Source organism: Notolepis coatsorum, assembly GCF_963971535.1.
Source record: "Notolepis coatsorum genome assembly, chromosome: 17".
Classification (NCBI taxonomy): domain Eukaryota; kingdom Metazoa; phylum Chordata; class Actinopteri; order Aulopiformes; family Paralepididae; genus Notolepis; species Notolepis coatsorum.
In genome coordinates, this window is record NC_140181.1 from 74,722,115 (window position 1) to 74,750,063 (window position 27,949).

A 27,949-nucleotide genomic window follows, 5' to 3' on the forward strand; every position below is an offset into this window, starting at 1 on the left:
CGTGGCACTCAAAGTGTTAACAGGTCTACTTTTGCCCGTTTTCGGGTGCGTGTAAAATTTCTCTTTGATCATGCCTTGACACTGTACACAGGCTTGACAAGGAAAATTTCCATCAGGGATATTCGACAAAAAATGTGTAGGTTTCCTTACGGGCAAGTCGGTTTTGACTAAAAGGTTAGATAAATTATATATAATAATTATAAGATAATGTAATAGACTTCACTCAGGTGTATTATTGATAGTCTCATTGATACTATGTTTGTTTCTGACTCAAAGTGTGTGTGTGTGTGTGTGTGTGTGTGTGAGAGATAGAGAGAAAGAGAGAGAGAGAGGGGGGGGTGAGAGAGATGAGGAAGGGGCAAGAGAGACAGAGAGCTGGGAGAGTGTGTGTATGAAAGAGAGAGAAAGAGAGAGAGGGGGGGGTGAGTCCTCAGCCCTTGTGTGGGTGAATGTAACACGTTCCTAACATTTTCTTTCCCCTATTATTTCATGCACACTTTATTCATTGTTTTAAATTATTATTTTCTTTTAAGTTATTTTGTGCATCACTCTGTTTTGAATTTGATGCAAATTTGCAATGCATGAGGGTCATCCTTTTGTGTTAAATGGCTGCATAAAGCAAGCATTTGTTGACTCTCATGTTGATAAGAGTATTAAAACTTGAAAAAGATCCGTTTAAGGTAGATACAAATGTTCTTTTATAAAGAATTTGATTAATTTGCGATTAATCGCGAGTTAACTATGGACAATCATGCGATTAATCAGATTAAATATTTTAATCGATTGACAGCACTAGTTGTAATGCCTTCAGCAGAAAGTCTGCGTCCAACCCGGTCCCATACACTACCAATACAAAATAGAGAAATTATATTGTATCAATGGACTCGTCGCGGTCTCCGCGATTGTCTTTCATTCTCATCTGTCTCAATATGTTTCTGCAGTGATCCTGCCAAGGTGTGGATAATTCAATTCACAATAATAATATATTGAAGTCAAGAGTAGTGCCTTCAAATAAAACGCATTCAGATGAGCCCTGCAGTCAGTCACTGGACCAACTCCAGAGATATTCCATAGATTCAAGCTTGGTGCTCTGAATAACGGTCCACGACCAGTGGAACAGAACCATGTTCTGTTTTAGGGTGGATGCTCCCGATAACACTGCACAGACAAGGGAATTATCTGCACCCCCCCCCCCCCCCCCCCCCCCTCTCTCTGTCTCTCTACCTAAATCAAGTAGGACGTGAGCTCACGCGACGGGAGGACAGAGATGTGGTGACGCATGGTATGTCCTGACGTCTCTGCCTAGCCCGGCACCATCACCCACCGCAGACCATTTGTACTAATTTGTGCCGCAGGCAGGATATTAGGGTGGCGAATTGGGTATAAATTGTTAATATGCTTCAGATGTATTAACACAGCATTACCACTCAGCCATTAACCTGTAGCAGCAGGAGTGTGTGTGTGTGTGTGTGTGTGTGTGTGTGTGTGCGTGTGTGTGTGTGTGTGTGTGTGTGTGTGTGTGTGTGTGTGTGTGTGTGTGTGTGTGTGTGTGTGTGTGTGTGTGTGTGTGTGTGTGTGTGTGTGTGTGCGTGCGTGCGAGTGTGTGTGTGTGTGTGTATGTGTGTGTGCGTGCGTGCGTGTGTGTGTCTGTGCGAGTGTGTGTGTGTGCGTGCGTGTGTGGTGTGTGTGTGTGTGTGTGTGTGTGTGTGTGTGTGTGTGTGTGTGTGTGTGTGTGTGTGTGTGTGTGTGTGTGTGTGTGTGTGTGTGTGTGTGTGTGTGTGTGTGTGTGTGTGTTTGTGTGGCCCTCATGTTTTAAGCCCTGTGTTAAGCGGTAATTGCTGACTGGAGGTGACTTTTCATTGGCCCTTGGGGAGTGTCCAGGTCCCCTTACTCGTCTGAATTTCGGTCTCCCTCCCTTCGTCCCTCCATCCTTCCCTCATTCCAGCCTCTCTCTCTCCCAGATGAGGTAGATATCTACTGTAGCCTTTACTCTTTACCTTTCAGCTCAGTTCAGCTTTATTGTTCCACCAGGGGAAAGTAGGGTTGCAGCCACGATAAACCAAGCAGTCCACAATTACATCTATTATAAAAACTAAACACAACATAGCAATACAGTCAGACACTATAATATTGGTGCTGTCAGGCGATTAAAAAAATAATCAAATTAATTACAGGATTTGTAATTAATTAATCGAATTAATCACATTTTAATCGCATAACCATTTTAGGCATGATATTCTATATTCTATAATCATATTTCAAATTGCTTGTGTCCGGATGGCAGAATTCAGTACTGTATCTACAAAACCTTCTGTTTAATCATCTTCCCTTTGTTCATTTGCTTAGATTTTTCAGGTCTGGTCAATTTTAGCATGGTGTTATTCACAGTCAAAGATAAAACATTTAAAATATATATGTAATTGATATTCTCATTTGGTTCATTACAATTTACTCAAGCCTAGTAACAGACACAGTATTTCTGACACTGGGAATACATTCCCTGAGATCCATAGATGTCCCTAGAATCAGATAACAAGAACATGCAAATGTTATTTATTTATTTATCCACTGTCATTTCAGTGTTGGTGTATAGGCTATATAGTGTATTTCAATATAAGTTTAATTGATTCATGATATATTCGAAGGAATGCAGGTGTATAGCTATATCAAACAAAGGTATGTCCCATTGTATACCATTAAAACAGATATGTAACAATTAAGAAATACAAATTCCACAGAAGGCATTAAATAATTATTATTTTCAATCATTTCACAATAATTGTGTTTGAATATCTGAGTAATTAAAGTAATTATACATTTGTCCAAAATAGCTGGTTCAGATATGGTTAATCCAGCTGCCCTGTGATCAGATTAATCCATATTATTTATTTTTCCGACATCAAATGCGTAATTTCTTATCGTACAAATATTGTCATATTTATTTTAATTATGATTAAGTAATTAATTCCAATGAGGCCTGTAGCGTAGACATGAAGGAATCACTATGAGAACACAGTCTGTCAAGTTAATACAATTTTCAATTAGTCAATCAATCATAAGTGTGCTCCTCAGCACTCTTAAATCTGTTCTCAGCCACGGCCAAATCTGATCTCAGGAAAATTTGGGGAATCGCGCTACCAACCCTAATATGTCTTAAAGAGGACATTTTTGTCATAAATCCGTTCGGGAATGTTTAGGTGTGGAGGTTTCCCTCTAAGCCTTAGGCCTCTTACCCTCGTTCCCTGAAAGCTTTAAAGGTCACTTTAAAGGAACAAGATATAACTGTATGTTCTGTATAGTATAGTTAGTATAGCTAGGATGGTTTAGTATACATAGTATAACTGTATATTGTATAGTATATTGTATAGTAGTGTACATAAGACCCATTACCTTTTAATTTGTAAGCTTAGCATTGTATTGTATTTTATCTTAGTACTTTTTATCATGTCTATTTTATTATCTATGCTATTTTATTCTATTATTATTTAGTATTTTTTTTTGCACAATCGAAGGCGGGCATGGCCACCTTCATTTCACTATATGTTTTGTGTATGTGACAATTAAACCTCTTGAATCTTGAATCTTGCTCTAGAGGACTTCTTCCTGAGATTTTCACAATTATTATCATATACCATTCTTAATGCATATTTTTATTAAAAATGTTCTCTTTCTCTCTCACACACACACACACACACACACACACACACACACACACACACACACACACACTACACACACACACACACACACACACACACACACACACACACACACACACACACAACACACACACACACACACACACACGTCCATGAACAGGCACTTGTGTCCAACTTTCTCCTACTACCCCTTTCTTTATCTACCTCTAAACCCTGTTCATCTGTGTGTAATGTATAGTGATCTGGTGTTACAGCACAGCTGGCCTGAGCCTCACAATCTATTGGTATGATGGAAAATCTCTGTCTCACACTGTTTTACTTTATTTCATTTTATTTTTCAATTTCTCCCCCCAAAAGGTTGTAGGCTGCAGGTTGCACTCTCCGCTGATTACAATGCATAACCCCCCCCCCCCCTTCCCACCCTACCTGCTCACCCATACCTGTATTTGCCAACATGCTTAACCTTTTTGGTGTTGAGGAAACCAGTAATGAACCAATAATGATTACATTAACTAGTCATATTCATTATAACACTAACATCACCTCTCTCTCTCTCTCTCTCTCTCTCTCTCTCTCTCTCTCTCTCTCTCTCTCTCTCTCTCTCTCTCTCTCTCTCTCTCTCTCTCTCTCTCTCTCTCTCTCTCTCTCTCTCTCTCTCTATCTCTCTCTCTCTCTCTCTCTCTCTCTCTCTCTCATGCCAGGACACCCCTGCCACAGAGTAGTTCAGTGGCAGACACACAATGATGGAGCTCATTACCAAATACCCACTTTTTCAATCTTGTCCTGTCAGTCAGTGGGCAGGAGAAGAGAAGAGAAGAGAGGATAGGAGGATGAGAGGACAGGGAGAGCAAGAGGAGGAAAAGGGCGAGGAGAGAGGAGAGAGGAGGAGAGGAGAGAGGAAAGAGGAGAGAGGAGAGGAGGATGAGAGGAGAGAGGAGAGGAGAGATGAGAGAGGAGGAGAGGAGAGAGGAGAGTAGAGGAGGATGAGAGGAGAGAGGAGAGCGGAGAGAGGAGGGGAGGAGGATGAGAGGAGAGAGGAGGAGAGGAGAGAGGAGAGGACGATGAGAGGAGAGGGAGAGCAAGGGGGAGGAGGAGATACAATATTAGGAATGGAGAGGAAAGGAGAAGAAGGACAAAGAGAAGCAGGGAGAGGAGATGAGGTCAGAGGAGGAGAGGAGAGGGGAGGAGAGAGGAGAGAGGAGGAGAGGAGAGATCTACAGCCCGGCAACCAAGTTGATGAAGACTTCATTCTGTCTGAATTCTTGCCCTGTCTGAGGAATAAGGACATACTCTCGTAAACGACAACCTCTGTGTATTTCACTTTAACAGGGTGATGTGTGCGTGTGTCTGTGCATGCATTCACGCGTGTGTGCGCACGTGCGTGTGTGAGTGTGTGTGTGTGTGTGTGTGAGTGTGTGTGTGTGTGTGTGTGTGTGTGTGTGTGTGTGTGTGTGTGTGTGTGTGTGTGTGTGTGTGTGTGTGTGTGTGTGTGTGTGTGTGTGTGTGTGGTAGGTGTGTGTGTGTGTGTGTGTGTGTTGCTGTGTGTGTGTGTGTGTGTGTGTGTGTGAGAGAGAGTTATGTCTGTTGTTAATGTCTGTCTGTTGTAGAGGTGTTGTCTAGTGGATCTAGATAGATGGCCTGAGCTAAAGCAAAGTTACTCTCGGACGGGGGTGCAAAGGTTTTTTTCAATACATGAACGAAAATATGATTTGAGAGATATTTGTAAATTTACTGTTCAAAAAGCTAAAAAGAGATTAAAAGGAGGTGTATTTCTATTATTGGTGTTAACTTGTGGCTGACTGGCAACATCACCTCCTGGTTTGGGAATAGCACTGCACAAGACCGTAGCAGACTACAAAGAGTGACACGTTCAGCCGAACGCACAATTGGAGGGGGGCTTCCCACCCTCCAGAACATTTACAACAAGCGGTGCAGGGGGAAGGCTAAGAGAATTATTAAGGACTCGAGCCACCCAAACAACTGCCTTTTTGAACTGCTGCGGTCAGGCAAGCGATACGGAGTCTTAAGGCGAGCACAGAAAAGACTCAGAAGAAGCTTCTATCCCCAGGCCATCAGGCTGCTAAACGAACAATAAACACTATGCAACAACCATCAAATGCACACAGCACACACACCCACACACTCACTTAAACAAACAACACACTGCAGCAACCCACTCTCCACACTTTAGATCACACAAACACACTTTATATTTATTGATAAAGGATTTGCACTACAACTCGTACACCTACTGTAAATTGTACCTAAATTGCACCTCATCCCATTTCTGCCTTGCACTATATAGTATTGTATATTAGTACACTGCATAGTATTGTATATTATATGGTAACTCAGTTACGTCTATTCTGCATCGAACATTGTACATATGTCTATACTGAACACTGTGACCTAATTTTTTTACTTCTAATTTATGTTATTTTATTTCATACTTATCTTGTCTTGCACAGTCTCTGGAGCGTAACAGTAAGAAGCATTTTGTATAAAAGTATTCTGTACTTCTGTATGACAACTATTAAAGAAACTTGAAACTTGAAACTTGGAACAATGCTGATAAACAGTTCTGTATCGTTAGTGGCTTAGCTTGGCATCGCTACTGCACTATCTCGCGTACGTGCACGCGTACTGAATAAACCACAAATGTACCTCTAATACCAGTATTAGTCTGACCACACCCCTCATCAGCTTACCTTCATAAGCAGGTGTGTGGTCACCTGCTCTCCTCCTTCTCGCTTTCACCACAAGGAAGAGGTGCCTCGGTAGATCCCCACACTTGACACCATGATGGAAGAAATTGGATTAGGAACAGCTTGGGAAACAAGGATACGTTGACATCATATCTTTATTTTCTCTCTCACTATTTTCGAGAAAATACGGCGATATTGTCTTCGTACTGGAGTGTCTAGAAGATGATGATCATTCTAAAAACCCTCCACCGGTTTTCGTATTGGGAGCACGCCGCTGCATGCTTCTCAACTGCAGTTCCCTGCTGTGTTTGTTGGGGTGAAACCTGTCAGGCCACAGCTGAACTGTCGGACATGCCGCTGTTGTGAGGAGCGGTGCGTTCCAGGTTGGGTGAGTAGTGTTTGCTGGCGGGCTCCACTTGTCTGTTAGTGCTATGGGGGCTACTTGACAAAGTTTATGGAAACCGGCCCCAGGCTAGGGTCCTTTGTTTAGCCGCCTAGGCGACAGAAGGCCTTGGTCTGGCGACCATTATAGTTTTAACTAGTGGGCCGCGACCATTGACACTGGTGATCCCTGTGTGTTCTGGACGAGTGGATTCTCTCTGTCACCGTGTTAAGACCCCATCTTTCATATCCAAATGAGAGTATTCCTTCACGAGGGGATATGTGCATGTAATGTGCGATAGCGGCAGATTCATGTTCGAAATCAGCTACACAGGCCAGTTGGTACTGTGCTGATTCCGCCGGATGTTCACCGTTGTGAAGCGGTGTTGACGTCTTGTTTTCTCTTTTCTCTTAAACAGAACGGCGGCCTGTCTGGGTGAGTGTTATGTCATTGTTTACATGTTCATAGCTTACGGTTAGCCAGTCGGCTGTTAACTGCTGCGTTAGCCTGCTGGATCGCTGCATGGCCTGCTTAAGGCCTACTGTTAGCCAGTCAGCTGTTAGCTGCGGGGCTAGCATGTCGTGGTCGCTGGGTAAACGTTAGCTTGCTGCTAGGGCCATGGCTGGCGCGGGGTAGCTCAGCTTCTCGCGCGCCGCCGGAGCTCGCTTCTGATCGCCGTTGGCTTGATGCTATTCTGTTGAACGTGCTTTGATTTTAACATGTTTTACACTCTTGACCGCGACGTCATCCTTGACAGGGGATGTTTCGTCGACCCTGCCCTGAGCCTGGACGGGAATTGCGTCAACAAAGAGGACTGTAGCGACTGGTTGGAGCGGCGACGCTGCCCGGATCGAACAACACAGGTCGGCTGTGTTCTACGGTGTCTTGTGACTGCACTTCGCTGATCTGCGTTCCGGGTAGGTACGGGGTTGGCCAGACCTCATAACACGTCTTCTGGTTTTACTTTGCTAAGTGTATTGTGAATAACGGTGTTTTTTCCCAAAACGTGTGTTGTCGCAATGCATTTAGGATACGTTGCGGGTTATGTGTGAGCTGTTTGTCACTGGCAGTTAGCTTCTCCGTGCAGATCGTGATGTATTGATCTGGTTGTTGTGTGAGAAACATCATGGTGTTTGTGTACCGTGTACTCACTACTAAGGCAACTAACCTATGAAGCTATGCTTGGTGACAAGTGAGTAAAAGAATGTTCTTTCTCAGACTGTAATGACAATGAACAGTGTGTTCACACATTAACAGGTTTTCCTGTTTTAACTGGCCGTATTGAGGGTAAAATAGGAGGATTGTGTTTCCCCCCCCGGTTCCCTGGGGACTTTATCACCTCCTATCAGACATGTTGTGCATTAATTGTGTCTTTTGTGTGGTAGGGATACGATGTAACTCTTAGCTTGATTGCTGAGGTTGTGCTAAATCTGCTGGAGAAACTTATTTCCTAAAGGGAAATTGGTTGGTTGCTGTCATGTGTGCTTAGCAAGGCCTGTGGTCGATACTAATCAAGAATGATGTATTCTCTCATTGTGAGAAACGGCGTTCCTCTGTTGAGTGTTTTTGCCATTTTTTGTAGGTGATGGGTTGTGTGTGTCATGTGACCTACAACTGGGTTGTACTGGCCACAGAAGCACATGTGTATGTTGGACCGGGGTTCTTAGAGCCCTCTCTATTCTGTGTTTTTCCTTAGTAAAAATCAGATAGCAGGTTAGCTCATGCGCTGTGTGGAGCTGTGAAACGCTTCATAGAGCTGACTATGACTGTGTCATATTCTCTTTTTGTCGTTACGTCGTATCATGGGTGTGGGGTCGTAAAGGGGTGAACTGGTAACCTTTCCTCTCCCCATTGTTCTGTCGGTCAGGGGTACACCCCCTGTCCTTCAAGGTTCCCGTCACGTGGCGGTTCGGCACGTTACGGGGGGGGGGGGGGGGGGGGGGAGGGAGTTCCTGGTCCCACGGCCTGGTATATTGGGCGTGTGCACCGCAGGAATTCCCCCGCCATAGAGTACGTCACCGTGCGCGTCTCTGTTGGTAGGACTTCCGTGTGCTGTTCAGGTCCATGTGATGGATCTGTTTTCAGGGGGGGTGGTCAGGGCTCCTCCTCACCAAGCGCCTATTCAGGCCTTCTGTGAGTTCGGACTCCTTCTTCCATGTGAGGAAGCCTCCATCAGAGTACAGAGCCTTCCTCCTCAGATTGTCAAAGTGAGTGGACCCTCTAGAAGGGTCCTTTTCTATTGTATGTATATTCGATTCAATTCGTTTGTTGAGTGTGTATGGGTTCAGTGCCTCTTCCCCGGAGGCCCTAAAACCAGTTTTTTACATGGCTCAAGGTGCAATATATTCTTTTCAATCTGTACAGCTCGCGTGGGAAGTCTCTCTGGGGATCCCCGTCTCTTTCCTATGGGAGGGTGGTGGGATGTAAAAATGTGAACATTTTTTACCCCGGCTGTGTAGACTGGGATACATACTGTTGATGCTTCCTTCTTTCTATTCCAGAAGTGTTGGAGTTAGGGAGTGTCACACCCCTCTTGTCGTTCCCCTGGGCGCCTTGGGGATTCAATGACAGGTCTAAATAGCCTGTTCGTTGATGGGGGTGTGTCCCGACGCACGTATTGTGCTAGCTCGCTGTAAACAGGCGATTGACTGGCACGCCTTGGTTGCTTGTGGTTGAAACGGCGTTTTTATAAAGCAACTGAGATGGGGGTTTTTCCTCTTCCGACGACCACATCCCATGACCTGGGTGGGTTGTCGACGGATTCTCGTTCATGTCTGGGGGATGATGACGGGATGGATCTGAACATATGTAGTGGGGTCTCACGCCCTTGGGGTGGGCCACCAGGCGCGGTTCGTCCGAACGTCTGGGTGGCGCCTTCTTTGCATGTTAAGATCAACACGCATATCTGCCCTTCTCCTGGAGTAGGCATGTCGGCGTGGTTAGGGCACGGGACTGGTTCTGGTCACGCTGGTCCAGATCAGTTGAACCCGTTGTCCGCCAGGGATGCAGATCTGCTGTTCTGGTACCCTGAGGGACTTGGGCTTTTTTCAGGGGGAAAAATGCCAGGTCGGTCTGGGTGTCACAGGGTTAAGCGCTATGGAGACCCTGGTTGGGTATGTTTTTACTCAGCACTGTCGTCATGGCTTACAGCCATGCCATTCTGTACGCGCTCGATCTCGTCGGATCTCGGCCGCTACACAGGTTGGTCCTGGTTAGTACTTGGTTGGGAGACCGCCGGGGAATACCAGGTACGGTGTGCTTAGGGGCTGGTTCTCCATTGTTTTTCGCTCCTCTCTCACGCATGGCGAAGAGGGGCCTGTGGGGGTGGTTTTTTGACCTCCTCTGGTGACCCTGTGCTTCCCGTACCGCCAGGCCCGGTCCGAAGTGATGTTTGCGACCCGTAGGCCTGGGTTAACCCTTTTTGGAAACTGAAACACTTGTACTGCGGTATAGCCGGTGTATACCCGCAGGTGTGTTTTGGAGTTTTTTCTTGAGGGGTTATAGGAACAACCACCGCATTGGGTAACACCGAGGTGGTTGATTCCCTGGTGTGTTGGAGCAGTGTCAACTCCCGGGTTCACCGTTTGAGGGTGCCCCTGCACGTTCATGACGTCTGCCAATCGTGTCAGCCTTCTCTGCCTCGACCCCTCTGGGTGGGGGTTGTTAAATGGAGGCTTGGTCATGCAACACCGCCAGCTTACGCTCCTTCCGCCGGGGCGGCTGTGTTCAGCTGTCCCCTCTGGCGCCTGTCTCGTCCGCAGTCTCCAGGCTAGGGTTAACAGCCTGTTGCCTGGTTTTTCCCCGGTGCGCTGCCTGCTTCCGTTGGTTAACCTTTTTTGTGTGCTTACGGCCATGCTGACTGCCTATTCTGCAGGGTCAGTGTGCCAGGCGGTGTACTATTGGGGGGACGGGGCCCGCTCGGCTTACGGCCATACCGACCTGAACACGCCCGATCTCGTCCGATCTCGGAAGCTGGGCAGGTTCTGGCCTGGTTGGTTCCGCCTGGGAATACCAGGTGCAGTAACTGAGGGGCCTTTGTCCGAATACGCTGGCGATGTGGGGGGCGGGGCACTACGTGCCCACCTGGTGGGGTCTTGATGCTGGCATCATGGACTTCTCCGGGCCCCCATTCTAGGGAGTCCAGTCCTTTTGGTGGGTCTGGGTCTTCCTTCGTGCTCCGCTGCTACGGCCTTGCCACGGGGTTGGGTTTGCCCTTGACCCCGTGATTCTGGGGGCAGTAACGAGGTTGTTCCTCCGTTCGTTCCCGGGTGGCATGCGGGTTGTGCGTGTGTGTAGTCGTGGGGTCAAGCCACGGTCTGCTCACCCTGTGCGTTGAGTTGCTTGAGTGCCTCTTCGCACGGTCGGGTCCGTCGCCCTCCCGTGACGTCCCTAATAGGGGGGCTACCCTCCATTAGGGGGGGTCGGGGGGGCTCGGCCCTCCCTGTTCTGATGGTTTTGGGGGGCTGTCAGCGGGGTGTATTTGTCAGCCAAGTGGCTCCGCTTGGCCTCCCTTGTGCAGTAGCGATGCCAAGCTAAGCCACTAACGATACAGAACGTTAGGTTATGACTATAACCAAGTTCTGTTAGTTAGGGGCGATGCTTGGCATCGGACGGCCGCTGCAGCCCTTGTCCTCACCTTGTGGTGAAAGCTTGGGAAGGAGGAGAGCAGGTGACCACACACCTGCTTATGAAGGTAAGCTGATGAGGGGTGTGGTCAGACTAATACTGGTATTAGAGGTACATTTGTGGTTTATTCAGTACGCGTGCACGTACGCGAGATAGTGCAGTAGCGATGCCAAGCATCGCCCCTAACTAACAGAACTTGGTTATAGTCATAACCTAACGTTAAGAATGAGTAATTCGCTTTTGGTTTTTAAGAAATGGTTTGTAAAGCTATTTTTGAAAACTACAAAGGTGAATAATAGAAAATGGTTTGTAAAGCTATTTTTTAAAACTACAAAGGTGAATAATACAGTTTTTTGCTATTTTCTTTCAGAATACTGTTTTGGAGTCTTAATTTTGTTAAGAATATAGGACAGGCATGTATAAGCATTATGCTTCAGTCTGTACCTTTTCAGTCACTGTAAAATCAAATATTGTTAAATGATTGTGCATATTGTATTGTGTGAGATAATGACTGAATAATACTACTACTACTACTACTACTACTACTACTACTACTACTACTACTACTACTACTACTACTACTACTACTACTACTACTACTACTACTACTACTACTACTACTACTAGTGTGGCTGCTATTTTATTTGTACTTGAAATACAGTACATGTTTGTTCACGTTAATCAACATTATGGTTTATCCAGTAGATGCACCAGTGGCACTTTTTCATCAATTCGGAGCCCTGAAATGTAAATATTAGTGCTGTCAGGCGATTAAAAAATGTATCTAATTAATAACAGGATTTGTAATTAATTATTCTAATTAATCGCATTTTAATCGCATAACCATTTTATGCCTGATATTCTATATTCTATAATCATAATTTTCAAATAGCATGTGTCCGGATGGCAGAATTCAGTACTGTATCTACAAAACCTTCTGTTTAATCATCTTCCATTTATTAATTTGCTTAGATTTTTCAGGTCTGGTAAATTTTAGCATGGTGTTATTCACAGTCAAAGATAAAAAAAAATTGATATTCTCATTTGGTTCATTACAATTTACTCAAGCCTAGTAACAGACACAGTGTTTCTGACACTGGGAATACATTCCCTGAGATCCATAGATGTCCCTAGAATCAGATACATAAGAACATGCAAATGGACCATATTAAAAAAAAGTAAATGTGTATTCTACGTTCTTATGGAATGAATGAGATCAAATTTTTTATATTTTTTTTGTACATTTTGAGTTAATTTTCATAACGCGATAATTTGCTGTGTAATTAATTAATCTAATTAACACGATAAACTGACAGCCCTAGTAAATATCAAGTGGATACAGAGCACCTAACTGGTCCATTACTTTTACTGAACACTATAGACTTAGACATGCATCCCTATTAGCAAGGTCAATGACCCTGCCTCACCTGGCCGACGCCCCATTGTATAATACCTCCGAATAATTGCTGTCAATGTGTGAAGAAGAAGCGTCTCTCTTCATTCCTGAGAAGTGGACTTTCTGGCTCGGTTCTGGTTCCACTGTAGCAACAAGCTACTGTATATACAGCAGCCTACGAGAATACATGGTGACAGATGTACAGGATGATAAACGATCCCATGTTTCGATGTGTCCCATGGCAGAACACATTCTCCATCATTCCTCACAAGCCCCGCGATTGGCCAATGAGCCCTGACGAGCCCTGCAACAGCCCCTGCGATTGGAGCGTTAAACTCATCTCTCTTTTGAAACCCATCTCCTGTCGCTCAGTCAGCACTTTGCCTCTAATTGCATTCATCAGGACAGATCATTACATCCTTCCACTCCTCTCCCTCCCTTGCTCTCCTACCCCCCCCCCCCCCCTCTCTCTCTCCCTCCATCTCTCATCCCATCCCTCTCTCAGAATGAAAGGGGAAACCCTGGTGATTCGGAGGCTCCGCTGGCGGCAGAGCCGGAGGTAGGAACAGGAGATGAGAGGAGAGGAGAGGAGAGGAGGAAGTAAATGAGGAGAGAGAGAGAGAGAGAGAGAGAGAGAGAGAGAGAGGAGGGAGAAGGAAGGTGTGACCTGGTCAGACTGTAAATGGTGTTGGAGGAGAAAGGAGCTTGTGTTGAGGCAGTTATTAGTCTCTGTTAGCTCTCTATGTGGGAACCAGTGATGCGTTACTGTAGCTATATAGGCTATTAATACCCAGCAGGGGAAAGCGGACCGCCGCAACCGTCAACACCACGCTAATAACACTCACATGGTGCTACAGTGTTGTGCTACAGGCGTGCAGCTGGCCAGGTAACCATCTCACTGCTCTACAGGGTCTCTTCTTCTTTTATTTTTTACCATAAATAGCCACGTCTTCCTCAACTTCCTCTGGCAGAGCAGGTGCTCTGCATTTGAATGTATTTTCTTTCAATCTACACTCGGTGTAAATCAGTGCTTTCCAATGAACTTAAAAGAGACAGAAATGTGCCCATTGGCAGCCATCCTGGCCCGGCCCTCGCCTGCCGTGGCAGAACATCAGAGGGGCCTCTCTTCGTTTCGTCAAAGAAATTCAGTCGCAGCGAGAAAGTCAAACACAGATGAAGTTGCTTCACGCCGACGACTATTCTGCGTATTTGCTTTGAGAAACCCGTATAATTCCCTCGCAGACCTGCAGAGAACCCTCTGAGGCGGAACAGATTAACTGGTTGAAAAAGCACTTTCCCATGTGACACTCGCTCCACTCTGGCTTCAGTTGTTTCCTTGGCATCGCGTGTCCACTGCACCTGGTGGTGCTGCTGCCCGTTTGGGTGCGATCCAAACTCGGCACTTGTCTCTGTGTCTACAAGGCACTCTGCTCTAGTTTGTGTTTCTATTTGTGGGTCTCTTCCGTTGGTCATATTTTTTATATTTATTTATTTGCTTGTTTATTTATGTCCTTATCTGTAGGACCGTGAAGGTAAATACGAGCACACACCTAGTCTAATTACATTTTAAGTACAAATCTAAATGGGGGGGGGGGGGGGAGCTCTGACCGATTAAGTGAGACATTATGAAGACCCAATTACTGAACGCATTTAACGCATTTGTCATTTAAATTCCTGAAGCACCGTTTGTTAATTAACATATTGAAGAGGCAACTTTTTAATTATCGAGGAGGCATGTGCTGGTTAATTAGGCTACCTTGCACTTGACATGTCCTTCCAATTACATTTTTGTACGTGGTTGGCATGTAAACCAACCTGGCGTCCTGGCTGGTCTATGGGGGCAAGGTCAAAGTCAAGAGTCTTGAACTGTCCACCGCCCACCGCACCCTTAGGCCTTTCATCAGTGTTGCAGACATCACTGAAGGGGATAGGGATATAGGTACGTGGCGGGAGGAGCCTTCAGTAATAGTTTTGTTTTGATTTGATTGAAGTTTAGTTCAAATATGCAACACAACAAACAAACATCAAGTACAGATATAGCCTTAAGCCGTTCAAATAATAAATGTATATAAAAAGACAAAGAACAACATTTACATATTTGAAAAGGAGTGGGAAGAATCATACACTTATTTAATCCCACCCCTTTTTACTCTTCAGATCATACTATATTATATTTACCAATTCATACATTACTAGACTTATATTGAAAAAAAAATACTTAGTTAACAATAACATTTTTAATAATACCTTATTAATATTTGCCAAAACTGTAGGTTACTGTAGCCATTTTATTTACATATATACAACTACATAGTCAATAGGACGTCTGTCTGTCTGTCTGTCTGTCTGTCTGTCTGTCTGTCTGTCTGTCTGTCTGTCTGTCTGTCTGTCTGTCTGTCTGTCTGTCTGTCTGTCTGTCTGTCTGTCTGTCTGTCTGTCTGTCTGTCTGTCTGTCTGTCTGTCTGTCTGGCATTGTCATCCAGAAATATCTAAAAAAAATATAACAAAAAATCAGTTTATTCTTTTAAATATATTTTTGTATATTCATTATATTTCTGTAACATCTGTCCATTGCAATCACATAGGAATTGACCTACAAGCCCATTTCTACTAACTGCTGTACTATACTCTATACTATAGAGTCTATAGGGTTGGCGCTTGGCCTAAGCCTGATGGAGCCAAACAGACCTGGGTATATTGATATGACACATATACTGTACAACATGCACTCGTTCACACACACATACACACACGCACGCACGCACACACACACACATGCACACACACACACACACAGACACGCATGCACGCACACACGCACACACACACACAGACGCGTGCAAGTGTGTACACACACACACACACACACACACACACACACACACACACACACACACACACACACACACACACACACACACACACACACACACACACACACACACACACACACACACACACACACACACTCAAGCAACACCACACAAGCCACACAAACACACACTGAGTCCCAGGAACGGAGAGCCCAGCTATTTCCACCAAACCATTTCCCTCCCAGATGAGAACCAGGGGGGAGTTTCTATTAATCTAGACCCAAATAAGCATAAAACACTCAGCGAGGGATTGAGTGATTTGTGCTTTAATGCAGCCCACAGAGTATTTGCAGTGGTGTTCTGCGGTAGGATTAGTAGTGTGAGCGCATTAGTGAAGCTGCATTACTGCTGTTTTATTTAACACAACAGCAAAAGACCAAAAATAAAAGCCTCTTAAAATATATTTAGCTGACCCCAGAGGCCAGGCCAGACAGAGACAAACGTACTTTGTTTTGTCCACTTTAAGACCTATGCTACAAACGCTCGTACACACACAAACACAAAAGGATGCCTACGTCTGTATATGCACACAAACGCGTGTGAGCGCACGCACACACACACACACACGCACAGTTCCCATGACACTCAACTTCCTGAGCTAAAAGTGTAATCTGGTAATCTGCAGAACGTCGCCCCTGAGCAGCATATGCTGTGCTCAGTAATATGGTGTCATATTAGTTAAGGCGATGATGGGGAAGAGTGGAGCATATGCAGAGACAGAGACAGCATCAACAGACTGAGAGCCCCACAGAGAGAGGACAGGATTAATGCAAAGAGACTGGCGAGAGTTAATGTGCTGCATCTGCAGATCTCTCTCCCTCTCTCTTTCTTTCTCTCTCTCTCTCTCTCTCTCTCTCTCTCTCTCTCTCACTCTCTCCATCTCTCTCTCTCCATCTCTCTCTCTCTCTCTCTCTCTCTCTCTCTCTCTCTCTCTCTCTCTCTCTCTCTCTATCTCTCTCTCTCTCTCTCTCTCCTCACATCAGCATTGATCACAGTACATCAGGAAAGTAAAGAGCAGCCCATCCATCAGTGCATGGCTCTGGGGTTGCTGTTGGAATACTAAAGGTCCTCTCCACTGACGCACGCACGCACACACACACACACACACACACACACACACACACACACACACACACACACACACACACACACACACACACACACACACACACACACACACACACACACACACACACACACACACACACACACACACACACACACACACACACACACACACACACACACACACACACACACACACACACACACACACACACACACACACACACACACACACACACACACACACACACACACTGTTTACCATAGCAACATTAACCTAAAGCAAAGGAGCTCAACCGGCAAAAGCAAATAATGCATCACGATGAATTATACAGTTATTCAAGAAGCATCTCAATTTCTTATCTCTAAATCAGTGTTTCCCCTATCACATATTCTATCAGTATTGTATATTTACAGTATTATTAAACAATATTGTGTGTATATTGTATCAGATATAACTTAACACAAATAACTGCCATATCTCAAGCTCCGTCCTCTTTTCTTGATCCTCCAAGGAAAGCACCAGTTGTGATTGGAGCATGGAGAAAATAGGGCGGGGCTTGAGACAGGTACATTTAGGAGATGGGTTGTCAATGTAGAATCAGATGAGGGACATTTTAACGTCATCGGGTCACGCTGCTAGCATAGCAAAGATGGCAGAGAAGGCTATAGTCACAAACAGAGCCTGAGTCAAGTCTGCTTGAGGGAAAGTCAGGGGCTCGCAAAAAAAAGGATTGCCTTTAACTAACAAAATTCTTAACTAATAGTCGATAACTTTATCGACTAATGGATTAATTGATTGCGATGAATCGTTGATCTAGGGAAGTTTGTTATTTAGGAACAAGAAGGAAATACTACCAATATGGATTCTGAATTTCTGTTTCCAGCTGTAAGCAGCATTCTCAAACAAGTGCCCAATTGGAACCCATTACAGTTTTGAGTGGCGACACACCGCAATTATGTACACGATGAATGTGATTCACTCCAATAATTCCATTGGTTTCATTCCAGTCTCTTTGGCAGTGGTTAGGGATCATTCAAGTTGTAATGCAAGTTGCCTGCAGCATGACAATGCACGGCCCCATGTTGCAAGGATCTGTACACAATTCCCGGAAGCTGAAAACATCCCAGTTCTTGCATGGCCTGCATACTCCCCGGACATGTCACCCACTGTGCATGTTTGGGATGCTCTGGATCGGAGTGTACGACAGTGCGTTCCAGTTCCTGCCAATATCCAGCAACTTCACACAGCCATTGAAGAGGAGTGGACCAACACTCCACAGGCCACAATCAACAACCTCATCAACTCCATGCTGTGGAGGAATATAACCGGATCAATGAATGTACTTAGTCAAATATAGACTTGTTTAAACACAGGTTTATTATACCCAAACAGGTACAAGTAGATCAAGAGTTATAGCTGGATGACTCAACGGAGACATTGGCCTGATGTGTCCCCAGGGAGCTCCCAGAATCCAGTGAGACGTAGGTCTTTATAGACCACCGTAACACTTCCGGGATTCTGAAATCAGGGAGGAGATTGCGGGGGGTGCATATGAATGAATGTGGACGAGAGCCGTGATGTAAGTGGTTGCCGATACGGCTGTGGGGGTGCTAGAGACATGATCGAATAGACGTTTATGCGCCTCGCTCTCCTGAACACGGCGTGACCCATAACTAATCGATCAGAACTAAATCGGCAGAGAAAAAGCCCATTTTAAAGCACCTATTCCGCTTGGACATGCGCAGAGTGCCCATGGAGTCTGGACGACGCGAGATGACGCTCGAATGAATGTGGACTGTTCCATCAGAGGGGGGAGCTTCGATGGTCATGTAAGTGGCTACAGACCGCTGCACTTAAATATAAACATTAGTCTACCTGGAGACTCAATGAGGTAATTGTAGATGTCGCCATAAGACACGTCTGGCCATTTAGTGGGATAATTTTTTCATTATCCTGTTCGGCTGGCCACCGAAGCTCCCCCCTCTGATAGAACGGTCCACATTCATTCGAGCGTCATCTCGCGTCGTCCAGACTCCATGGGCACTCTGCGCATGTCCAAGCGGAATAGGTGCTTTAAAATGGGCTTTTTCTCTGCCGATTTAGTTCTGATCGATTAGTTATGAGTCACGCCGTGTTCAGGAGAGCGAGGCGCATAAACGTCTATTCGATCATGTCTCTAGCACCCCCACAGCCGTATCGGCAACCACTTCCATCATGGCTCTCGTCCACATCCATTCATTTGACCCCCCCGCAATCTCCTCCTTGATTTCAATGTAACGCGGAAGTGTAGTGGTCTATAGTGGAGAGAAAGGGATTCTGGGTAGAATGGCTCAGATATTGGATTGGAGGGGGGCCGGGAGGGGGGAGGGGTGAGTTAGAAAGGGAGGGGGGGTATCAGGTGAGAGACAAAGGTGGATGAATGGGGGAGGGCTAGAACATGACTGGGAGATTGTTTGGGGGAGGGGGGGGGGGAGGCATTATTCCACAATATGAAGGAGATATGTTGCACTGTGTGAGGCAAATGGTGGCCACACCAGATATTGCCTGGTTTTCTGACCCTGCACATGTGTGAAATCCATAGTTCAGTGCCTAATAAATGTCTCTTTTCAAGATAAAACTGCACATTTTAGTGTGGCCTTTTATTGTGAGCTGCCTGAGGCCCCTGTGCCTGTGCAATAGTCATGCTGTCTAATCAGCATCTTGATATGCCACACCTGTCAGGTGGATGGATGATCTCGGCAAAGGAGAAGTGCTCACTAGCACAGATTTAAACAAGTTTGTGAACAACATTTGAGAGAAATAGGCCTTTTGTGTACATAGGCCTATGTACATCTAGTCTTAGATCTTTGATTTCAACTCGTGAAAAATTGGAGCAAAAACAAAAGTGTTGTGTTTATAGTTTTGTTCAGTAGGCCTATATATATGTTTATATTCCTGCATATTTCTGTTTATATATTTATTGATGTTTATATACACACTGTATATACTATATCTATATCTGTATATATCCCATACCTACTCGTATTAGTTATACCACTGGACAGTATGGTAGTGTATTTACACTTGTATTACTCATAATGTAATAATACTGTACAAACATCAGATCAGCATATTACTCATTCTAAGCTTCATTATATACCGTATATTCAACTTAATCGCTTGTTTACATTTATTCACACTGTATATAGTTAATCCACTTTACTGTTACCTTGCACTCTGGTTAGATTATCTAACTCTTATTTTAATTGTACTGTACTTGTGCTGTACGATGACAACAAATCTGAATCTAATCAAATCTAATCTGATGCCTTTTCATGATGATAGCACCAAGTACTTTGTAAACATGAGCCATATTATTCTTTTGGGGGCACATCTAGTAACATAATCATTTTTAAATTTTTATGTTACCCACAGCTTCTGTAGTGGGGGGCGACAGTGGCTCAGGAGGTAGAGCAGTCATCTGGTGATCGAAAGGTTCCCAGTTCGATTCCTGCTCCTCCTGGGCAGTGTATCGAAATGTCCTTGAGCAAGACACTTAACCCCTAATTGCTCCCAATGAGTAGGTTGGCACCTTGCATGGTCGCCTCCGCCATCAGTGTCTGAATGTGTGAGAGTGAATGTAACAAACATTTTAAAGCACTTTGGATAAAAGCTACTATATACAGTAAATGCACCATTTACAATTTCACCAGTCGGTATTTTCTGGTAATTTTCTGAGGCGACCACTACTGTCTATATACAGAGGCGACATTTCTATAAAACGAAACACTCATTCTGAATGTAAACCATTTTCAAAACACACAAGTTCTGTTAGAGGAGGAAGCTTCCTGTGAGGCAGACGGTACACGTGTGTTCCCTGTGCACGCTAAGCTGTTACGTAGGACCAGGATGTCCCATTCATTATTCACACCGCTTCAGGCGTGTCTGCTCCGCTGGGAGACCTCTATGGAAAGACTCACGGAAGACAGCGGCGATCACGCAGGAACTATAGAGTTACAGTATGGCAGACGAGAGGGCCATAGGCACGGGGGAGAGGAATGTGGCTGGATGGCGACGTAGCAGTCACATTCACTGATGTGATGTGACATATCAATATCGGTTGACATAGGCAATATTGATATGTCTGATATGGAGATGGCAGTTTAGCCTCTAATAGCTCCAGCTCTCTCCCTCTCCTCTGATAACCGCATCCACTCCTTTTCAGCTTCACACGCAAACAGTTACACACAGTTACACCTGGAGGCCACCCAATAAAAGCAGTCTTGTTCACCTGTCCTACAGTATACTGTAAAAGGAACACGCCAACATTTTGGGAAACGTGCAGCCAGAAACGTGCAGCTTTCTACTATACGCACAGAGAGAAGACTGGTATCTATCTTCTTGACTCTCTCTGGAGAAGACGATGAGCTAATCTCCCAAAATGTTGGCATGTTCTTTTAATGCCTTGTCTCCATTAGCAATCTTCAGCCAGCCATGGCCTAGCATGGTATGGTATGGTATGGCATGGCTAAGTTTGTGTCTCCATTGTGTTTATTGCAAACTCTCTGGTTGCTAGGCATCCTTTAAAAATCCACCTAAACCATGATGATACAACAGTCCCAGCCAGCTTTGGCCAGGGTGGGGGGGGGGGGGGGGGGGGGGGGGGGGGGGGCGACAGTGACTCAGGAGGTAGAGTGTTCATCTGGTAATCGGAAGGCTCCCGGGCTGGATTCCCGCTCCTCTCGGGCAGTGTGTCGAAGTGTCCTTGAGCAAGACACTTGACCCCTAATTGCTCCCGATGAGCAGATAAAAGTGGATTTTTACCATTTTGTGAAAGGTGGCTGTCTCAGCCGGTGTCCAGCCAGGTTTGGCCAGATTCTAAAGACACTCACTGTGCGCCAGGCAGGCCACAGCACAGCTAAACCCTGGCTAGCAAAGACAATAGAAACGCTCACTGTGTGCCAGGCAGGCCACAGCACGGCTAAATCCTGGCTAGTAAAGACAAGGCATAAGTCACAGATGGCAGCACCACCGCTGGGACAGTTGGGGGTTAAGTGCTTTACAAGCATATAGCTACAGTGTGAATGCTTTGCTAACCATTCAAGGCAAGGGCCAACTAATAGGGGCTACATCTGAGGTATTGAGGTATTGTTCGACTAATCACAAGTTTAAAGTTAAGGTGAGACAGCACCCCCTAATAGGGAAAACAAATACTTGAATAGATATCACTATGAAACTTTCCCAGTTTGTTATGTACTATAGGCCCTATAAACTAAGAAAAATATATTACAAGTTTTCTGAATTTTATGTTTATATATGCAAATGAGGCACTTCCTCCATTACATATGCACATATTTGCATGTAACAGTATCGCCAAGACTCACATCACCAAAATGGATAATGCCAGATTCAAAAACTTCATGGTTTCATTTTGTTGATACATTCAAAACGAAACTTTTTATAGAAATACTTTGCGGCTATGTCCTCTTATCAGCCCATACATCAGGAAATACTGTCTACTGTCATAAAAAAAATATTTTTCGCCTAGTTTTGGTATAAAATGTACTATAAACCCGGCTAAGAATGACATATATCAACAAGAAATATGGAATGTTTGGTGTGTGTATTGTACTAGGGAAATGGAGTTCCAACTCTTTATGTGTAAGTAAAATGCATAAAAACTAGTTTTTCAGAAAACAACCTCAAGTATTGTAAAATGCCATACATTTTTATTTGAAACAGCTATTTACAAGCACAACACCCAATCAAACCATTAGTAATAGACAACCTAAACACATGCCTGATAACTGAATAATAATAATAATAATAATAATAATAATAATAATAATAATAATAATAATAATAATAATAATAATAATAATAATAATAATAATAATAATAATAATAATAATAATAATAATAATAATAATAATAATAATAATAATAATAATAATAATAATAATAATAATAATAATAATAATAATAATAATAATAATAATAATAATAATAATAATAATAATAATAATAATAATAATAATAATAATAATAATAATAATAATAATAATAATAATAATAATAATAATAATAATGTTATTGAACTGAACAGAACTACATACAGGCTACAAACAGTGTAGTAGGTGTAGTACCCTCTAATAGGCAAAAACAAATTTGAATAGATATCACTATGAGACTTTCCCAGTTTGTTATGTACATATAAACTAAGAAAAAATATATTGCAAGTTTTCTGAATTTTATGTTTATATATGCAAATGAGGCACTTCCCCATTAAATATGTGCACATGCAATCAGGCAAAATTAAGTCAAATAAACAACTAAATGTGTGTTATTGAAATTTTATTCTCACTAGTTTCATAGAAGACATGTTTAGGAAGCAAAATATAACAAAATCTCAATATCGTCGAAAAAATGCAAAAAGGCAATTTTGGGGGTGCTGTCTCGCCTTAAGTGCCTTTCACACCTACCCCGAACCGCCAGTAACCCTAGACAGGTACTAAATTATTGAACAGAAAGGGATATTGCATCAGTAAAATGCAAGTGATATCGATATGAAATGTCCATATGCCTGTGTCTACAATGTAGAATGTGATTATCATAATCAGTCCCAGTCGTTCCTGGATACAAGCACAGTCCAAAATGGTCCAAACAAAATCATGTGAAAAATGTCAGAAGGTAATGTCCACTCTTTCATTTCCTTTGCAGTCATTAAAATGGGCCGGACAGTCACACAGACTGTCCACGCTATTTCACTCCACTTGGCCCTTGCCTCCTTCGCTCCGTGGATAATCCCCACGGAAAACTGAACGTTGTACTCTCACATCAAGAAATGTCACCCGGTCCTTCGATACTGTAGGTCAAGTTCACTCCGGTGGTCTCCGGGGGGGTGGGGGGGGGGGGCAGCGTAGAGTAAGTGGTCCATGTGCTCAGTCACTTCAAACCCAAAGCCGTGACCCGGGACACCGCATATACGTCCGTCCCTTTCATTCTTGGCCTTCGGAAATGGAGACAGAATTTGACGGGGGGAAGTGGGACAGTAGTAGAAAGTGCCTCTTTGCACTGCTGCAAAGGCAAGCGCTACCGGAGTCTCTTGGCCAGTACAGAGAGACTCTAAAGGACAAATGTCTCGGGGTCTTGGCCAAGATTGCAGTGACTGCTCTACGTGCACCACCGAGGCCATGGATCAGCTTCTTACCGTCTTCTGTCCGTGGTCTGTCAACATGGTTTGTGGTCTGTCAACGTGGTTTCATTGCTGGGTTAAGTACTTCTATTCTATTCACATAATATGCTTACTTCATATATCTATTCTATTCACATATATGCTTACCACTTGTATCTATTGCTATGTCCGCCCATTACAATCACGCAAGCTGTCTAACGCCTGTCCCGTCTCCCTGTCTCCCTGTGAGTTGCTGTCCCGGCGTGCCCTCCTGTCTCCCTGTCTCCGGCTGTCTCGTAGTGATGACCGGAGTGCTGGACGTCCCGCGATGATGATGGGGAGGTTGCGACCCTCTCTGCGCCACCCCCTATCTCCCTGTCTCTGGCTGTCTCAGAGCGATGACCGGAGTGTTGAACGACCCGTGATTAAGAGGGGGAGGACGCGACCCTCTTTGTGCCACCCCTGTGCCTCAAATAGATCCGCTATCAGCTCTATCTTTAATCTTTCAAAATGTTCAGTTGCTATCGCTATCAGCTCTATGTTAAATGTTTCAAAATGTTCAGTTGCTATTGCATGCACTCATCTGTGTTTCACTACACACATGAGTGCATGCTTACCAACTGTCCGTCTGCAACACTACTATCACGGACATCTAAGAAGGGAGATCCCCCCTTGAATGGCCCTTCTCCTGCACACTGCCTGTGGTGCATTTTTTCCTATTGCTAGGTTTTAGTGAGTTTTTCCTTACCTTCGCATGGGGTATGTCTGGGAGTGTTTGCATTCATTCATTTATTTTGCATTTATTTTAAATGTGTTGGACCTTATGGTGTTCTTGTTTTGTTCTTGACTTATTGTTATGTTTCTTCTTGACTTGTTTAAAGAAGACGTGTCCGGCCCATGGGGACATTAACACATCCTGCGCCATTCACGTCGTACAACAGGTTTCAAGTTCATACGAATTTTGCCAATAACAGCGTACGATGTTTTCTTTATCATTTTCGATACAAACTGCTCTGATCTATATATCACCCATACTACATAAATTATTTAACGTCGGTCACCCGTCGGTCACCCCCCTCCGTTCACCCGCGGATGATCAGGCATAACGTTTAGGACCATTTTTAATATAACGTTGATCGGTATCAAACGCCATTTGATAATCTAATATATGCATTTATGTCTATATCTCACGTTCTAGGAAATACTGCAGAAAACGATAAAAACATATTTATACTCTAGACGGTATTTTCGTATGAATGTGTGAATGAAAAAGTAAAACATTCCTACATCCTGAACGATAGCTAATCGATGTTGAATGGGCCATAGTAATGCCAATTTAGCAATACAATTAAAAAAGTTATAGCCCTGCAAAGAAGGTGAACATCTCCATAGACTTACAGTACTGGCAGAGAATGGTTTAGGATAATCAAAGTGGTGGCAGAGAATGTGTTAACGTGTGTTGTCGGGCCTTACAAATAAATTTGATTTGATTTGATTTGATTTGATCTATTTATTACAAAAATATTTGCAGTACCTCTCTACCTAATTTTTGCATTTTGGATTTAGTTTTTGCAATTTCTAAATTTTTTGTTTTGTATATTGTATATTGTATATATTTTGTATAGTGTTTGGTCTTTATTCTTTTCCTTTTTACCGTATGAAGCACAGTTTCAGGAGGGTCATACAGAACCAAGCATTTCACTATACTGTACATGTACCTTATATGTGACAAATAAAACAAAACTTGAACTTGATTCTCACATTGGCATCCTACAGTTGCCTACCCTCCTACTCGATCTCAAGAAAACCGAGGGTCCCTTGCGGTGATGTCGCTAAAAAAGTTCCATTCGTTTGAGGGTTTAGGGGTCAGTGTGCGATTAAACCAGAAATGGGATTCGGCCCTTGTAGTGGACTGCAGAAGAAGGCATTGTGAAGGCCCACCTCCTTCCCAACAAGTCCCAAAGCAAAGCACCGAACTTGCCTCTAATACCACTATATTGGTTATTCATAATTTAGGGCAGCTTTTCATCTCCTCTCCCTCATCGAGTGCTCACTTGAAAGGGCACCTCCTGCGCCTCAATGTGACTTTCATGTTAAATAAAGCGGAAAGAATTGCAGACGTGGAATTGGAATTATTTCAAATGGATGTATTGGCATAAAAGGCTGTAGCCTATGCATACTAAAGATACTGTACAAACACAAAGCAAAATGAGAAGAGAAAAACGAAACAAAAAATATAAAAAAATGCCAGACACCCACCAGGGCAAACACCTGGAGGACGAATTGGGTGTGAATGAATGAATGAATGAAAACTTTATTAACAGATTGCAGAATGGGTACAGTACAGTACAGCTCAATACATACAATTGTTAAGGGGATGCAGACCAGAGAAAGACTTTCGTCTTGGACATTGAATCACGTACGACAGACCCAAGGTTGAGTTCCTGTGTGGATGAAAAGGGAGTGGGTGATGGAGGTGGAGAGGAGACTAGGAGGAGACCGCCTGCTGTAGCTACTGTTCACCGGTAACTTCCGGTTCTAGCTGTCAGTCTTGGTAAGACAGGCTTTTGGGGGTTCCGGTTTTGAGATGGGTGGATAGGAGACCATTGAAAGAGCTCCCGGTCAAATAATATCGAGAAAGGGAAGTATAACCGTCTAAAACAAAATAAAAGGTGACAATTCAAAGATATAAGAGAAAAGGAAAGATGTCCACGAGAAAAAGTGAGAGAAATAAGACCCCAGAAGACGTACAAACACCGGAGGAAAGATCTAGACACGAAGAAATAGCTCAGGCGAGCGTGACGCAGGTAGGCAGGGACGGAGACCCCGTGGAGCCTGCCTGGTTAGCGAGGATACAAGCAATCATACTGGCTGGCCAGGAGCTACAAGCTAAGGCTAACCAAGAGCTACTAGCTAATGTGCAAGCTAACGCAAAAGCTATCCAAGCTATACGAGATAGCATACAAGCTAGCACACAAGCTAACACGAGGAACATACAAGCTGGTGCAATGGCTAACCAGGCGAGCACGCAGAATATTCAAGACAGTATTGATGGATTAAGGGCCGGCATCCAAGCTGAAATGCAGAGCACGTTGGCTAGCAAACAGGTAGCGCAGTAGCTAACCAGGAGCTACAAGCTAGCAAACAGGCTAACGCAATGGATATCCAAGCTAACACGCGGAACATCCAGGGCAACAGCGATGGACTCTGAGAGGAGTTGGAGAAGGGTTGGGGAATACAAGCTAACGTGGCGTTGGACCGCAGCGAGGCCTGGCTGGAGAAGAAGCTGCAAGCTAACATGGAAGTTATCACGGTGAAAATGAAGCAGCAAGGATACAAGCTAACGGGACGTGGGGCCGCAGCAAGGCCTGGTGGGCGAGGGAGCTACAAGCTAACATGGCCAACACGCGGACTGGACTCGATGCAAGGTGGGGTGTTCGGAGGAGCATGGAGGCTGGTTCGGGAGAGGCGAAACAGACGGCCCCCGGGGGAGGGACAGGGAGACGCTGGATACAAACGGACCAACCGGGACTCGGGCACCGAGGTCGGCCGGACCATCCGCACACGAGATGCAGGCGCGGAGGTCGCCTGGGCCGGCCAAGATGCGAACACGGAGGCCACACACACCAACCGGGACCCGAGCACCGAGATCAACCGGACCAGCCAGAACTCTAATAACGAAGTCTCACACACCAAGCAGGACTCGAGCACTGAGGTCATACACACCGACCAAGATTCAATACCACATATGCATATAATTAGATAGTGAATGGAGGCAATGATTCAAGACATACTGCAGACAACACACAGACCACTGGGAATACAGACAAGGTGAACACATTAGTTGGGGAAATGGAGACTTGACTCGGGACATATAATACAAATAATACGTACTAGACTAAACTATAGACACTAACACACAGGACACACAGCTAAGAGGACGGGGAACATGGGGAATCACATTCAGAGACCTGATCGGGAGCTCTGGGAATGTACTATCATATAAAAGATAAAAATTCAAATAAAATGTTGGACAATAATAGGGACATTGGAGAACCTTTTGGTGACGGGAGGGTTGAAAAAGAG

General features: G+C 44.4%; 1 protein-coding gene across 1 annotated transcript in view; it reads right to left on the reverse strand.

The window, feature by feature from the left end:
* LOC311243884 (chemokine-like protein TAFA-2) overlaps nucleotides 1-27,949 on the reverse strand; it is a gene marked incomplete at its 5' end in the record, with an annotated part of 171,686 nt that overhangs the window by 87,591 nt on the left and 56,146 nt on the right. The window lies entirely within an intron of this gene.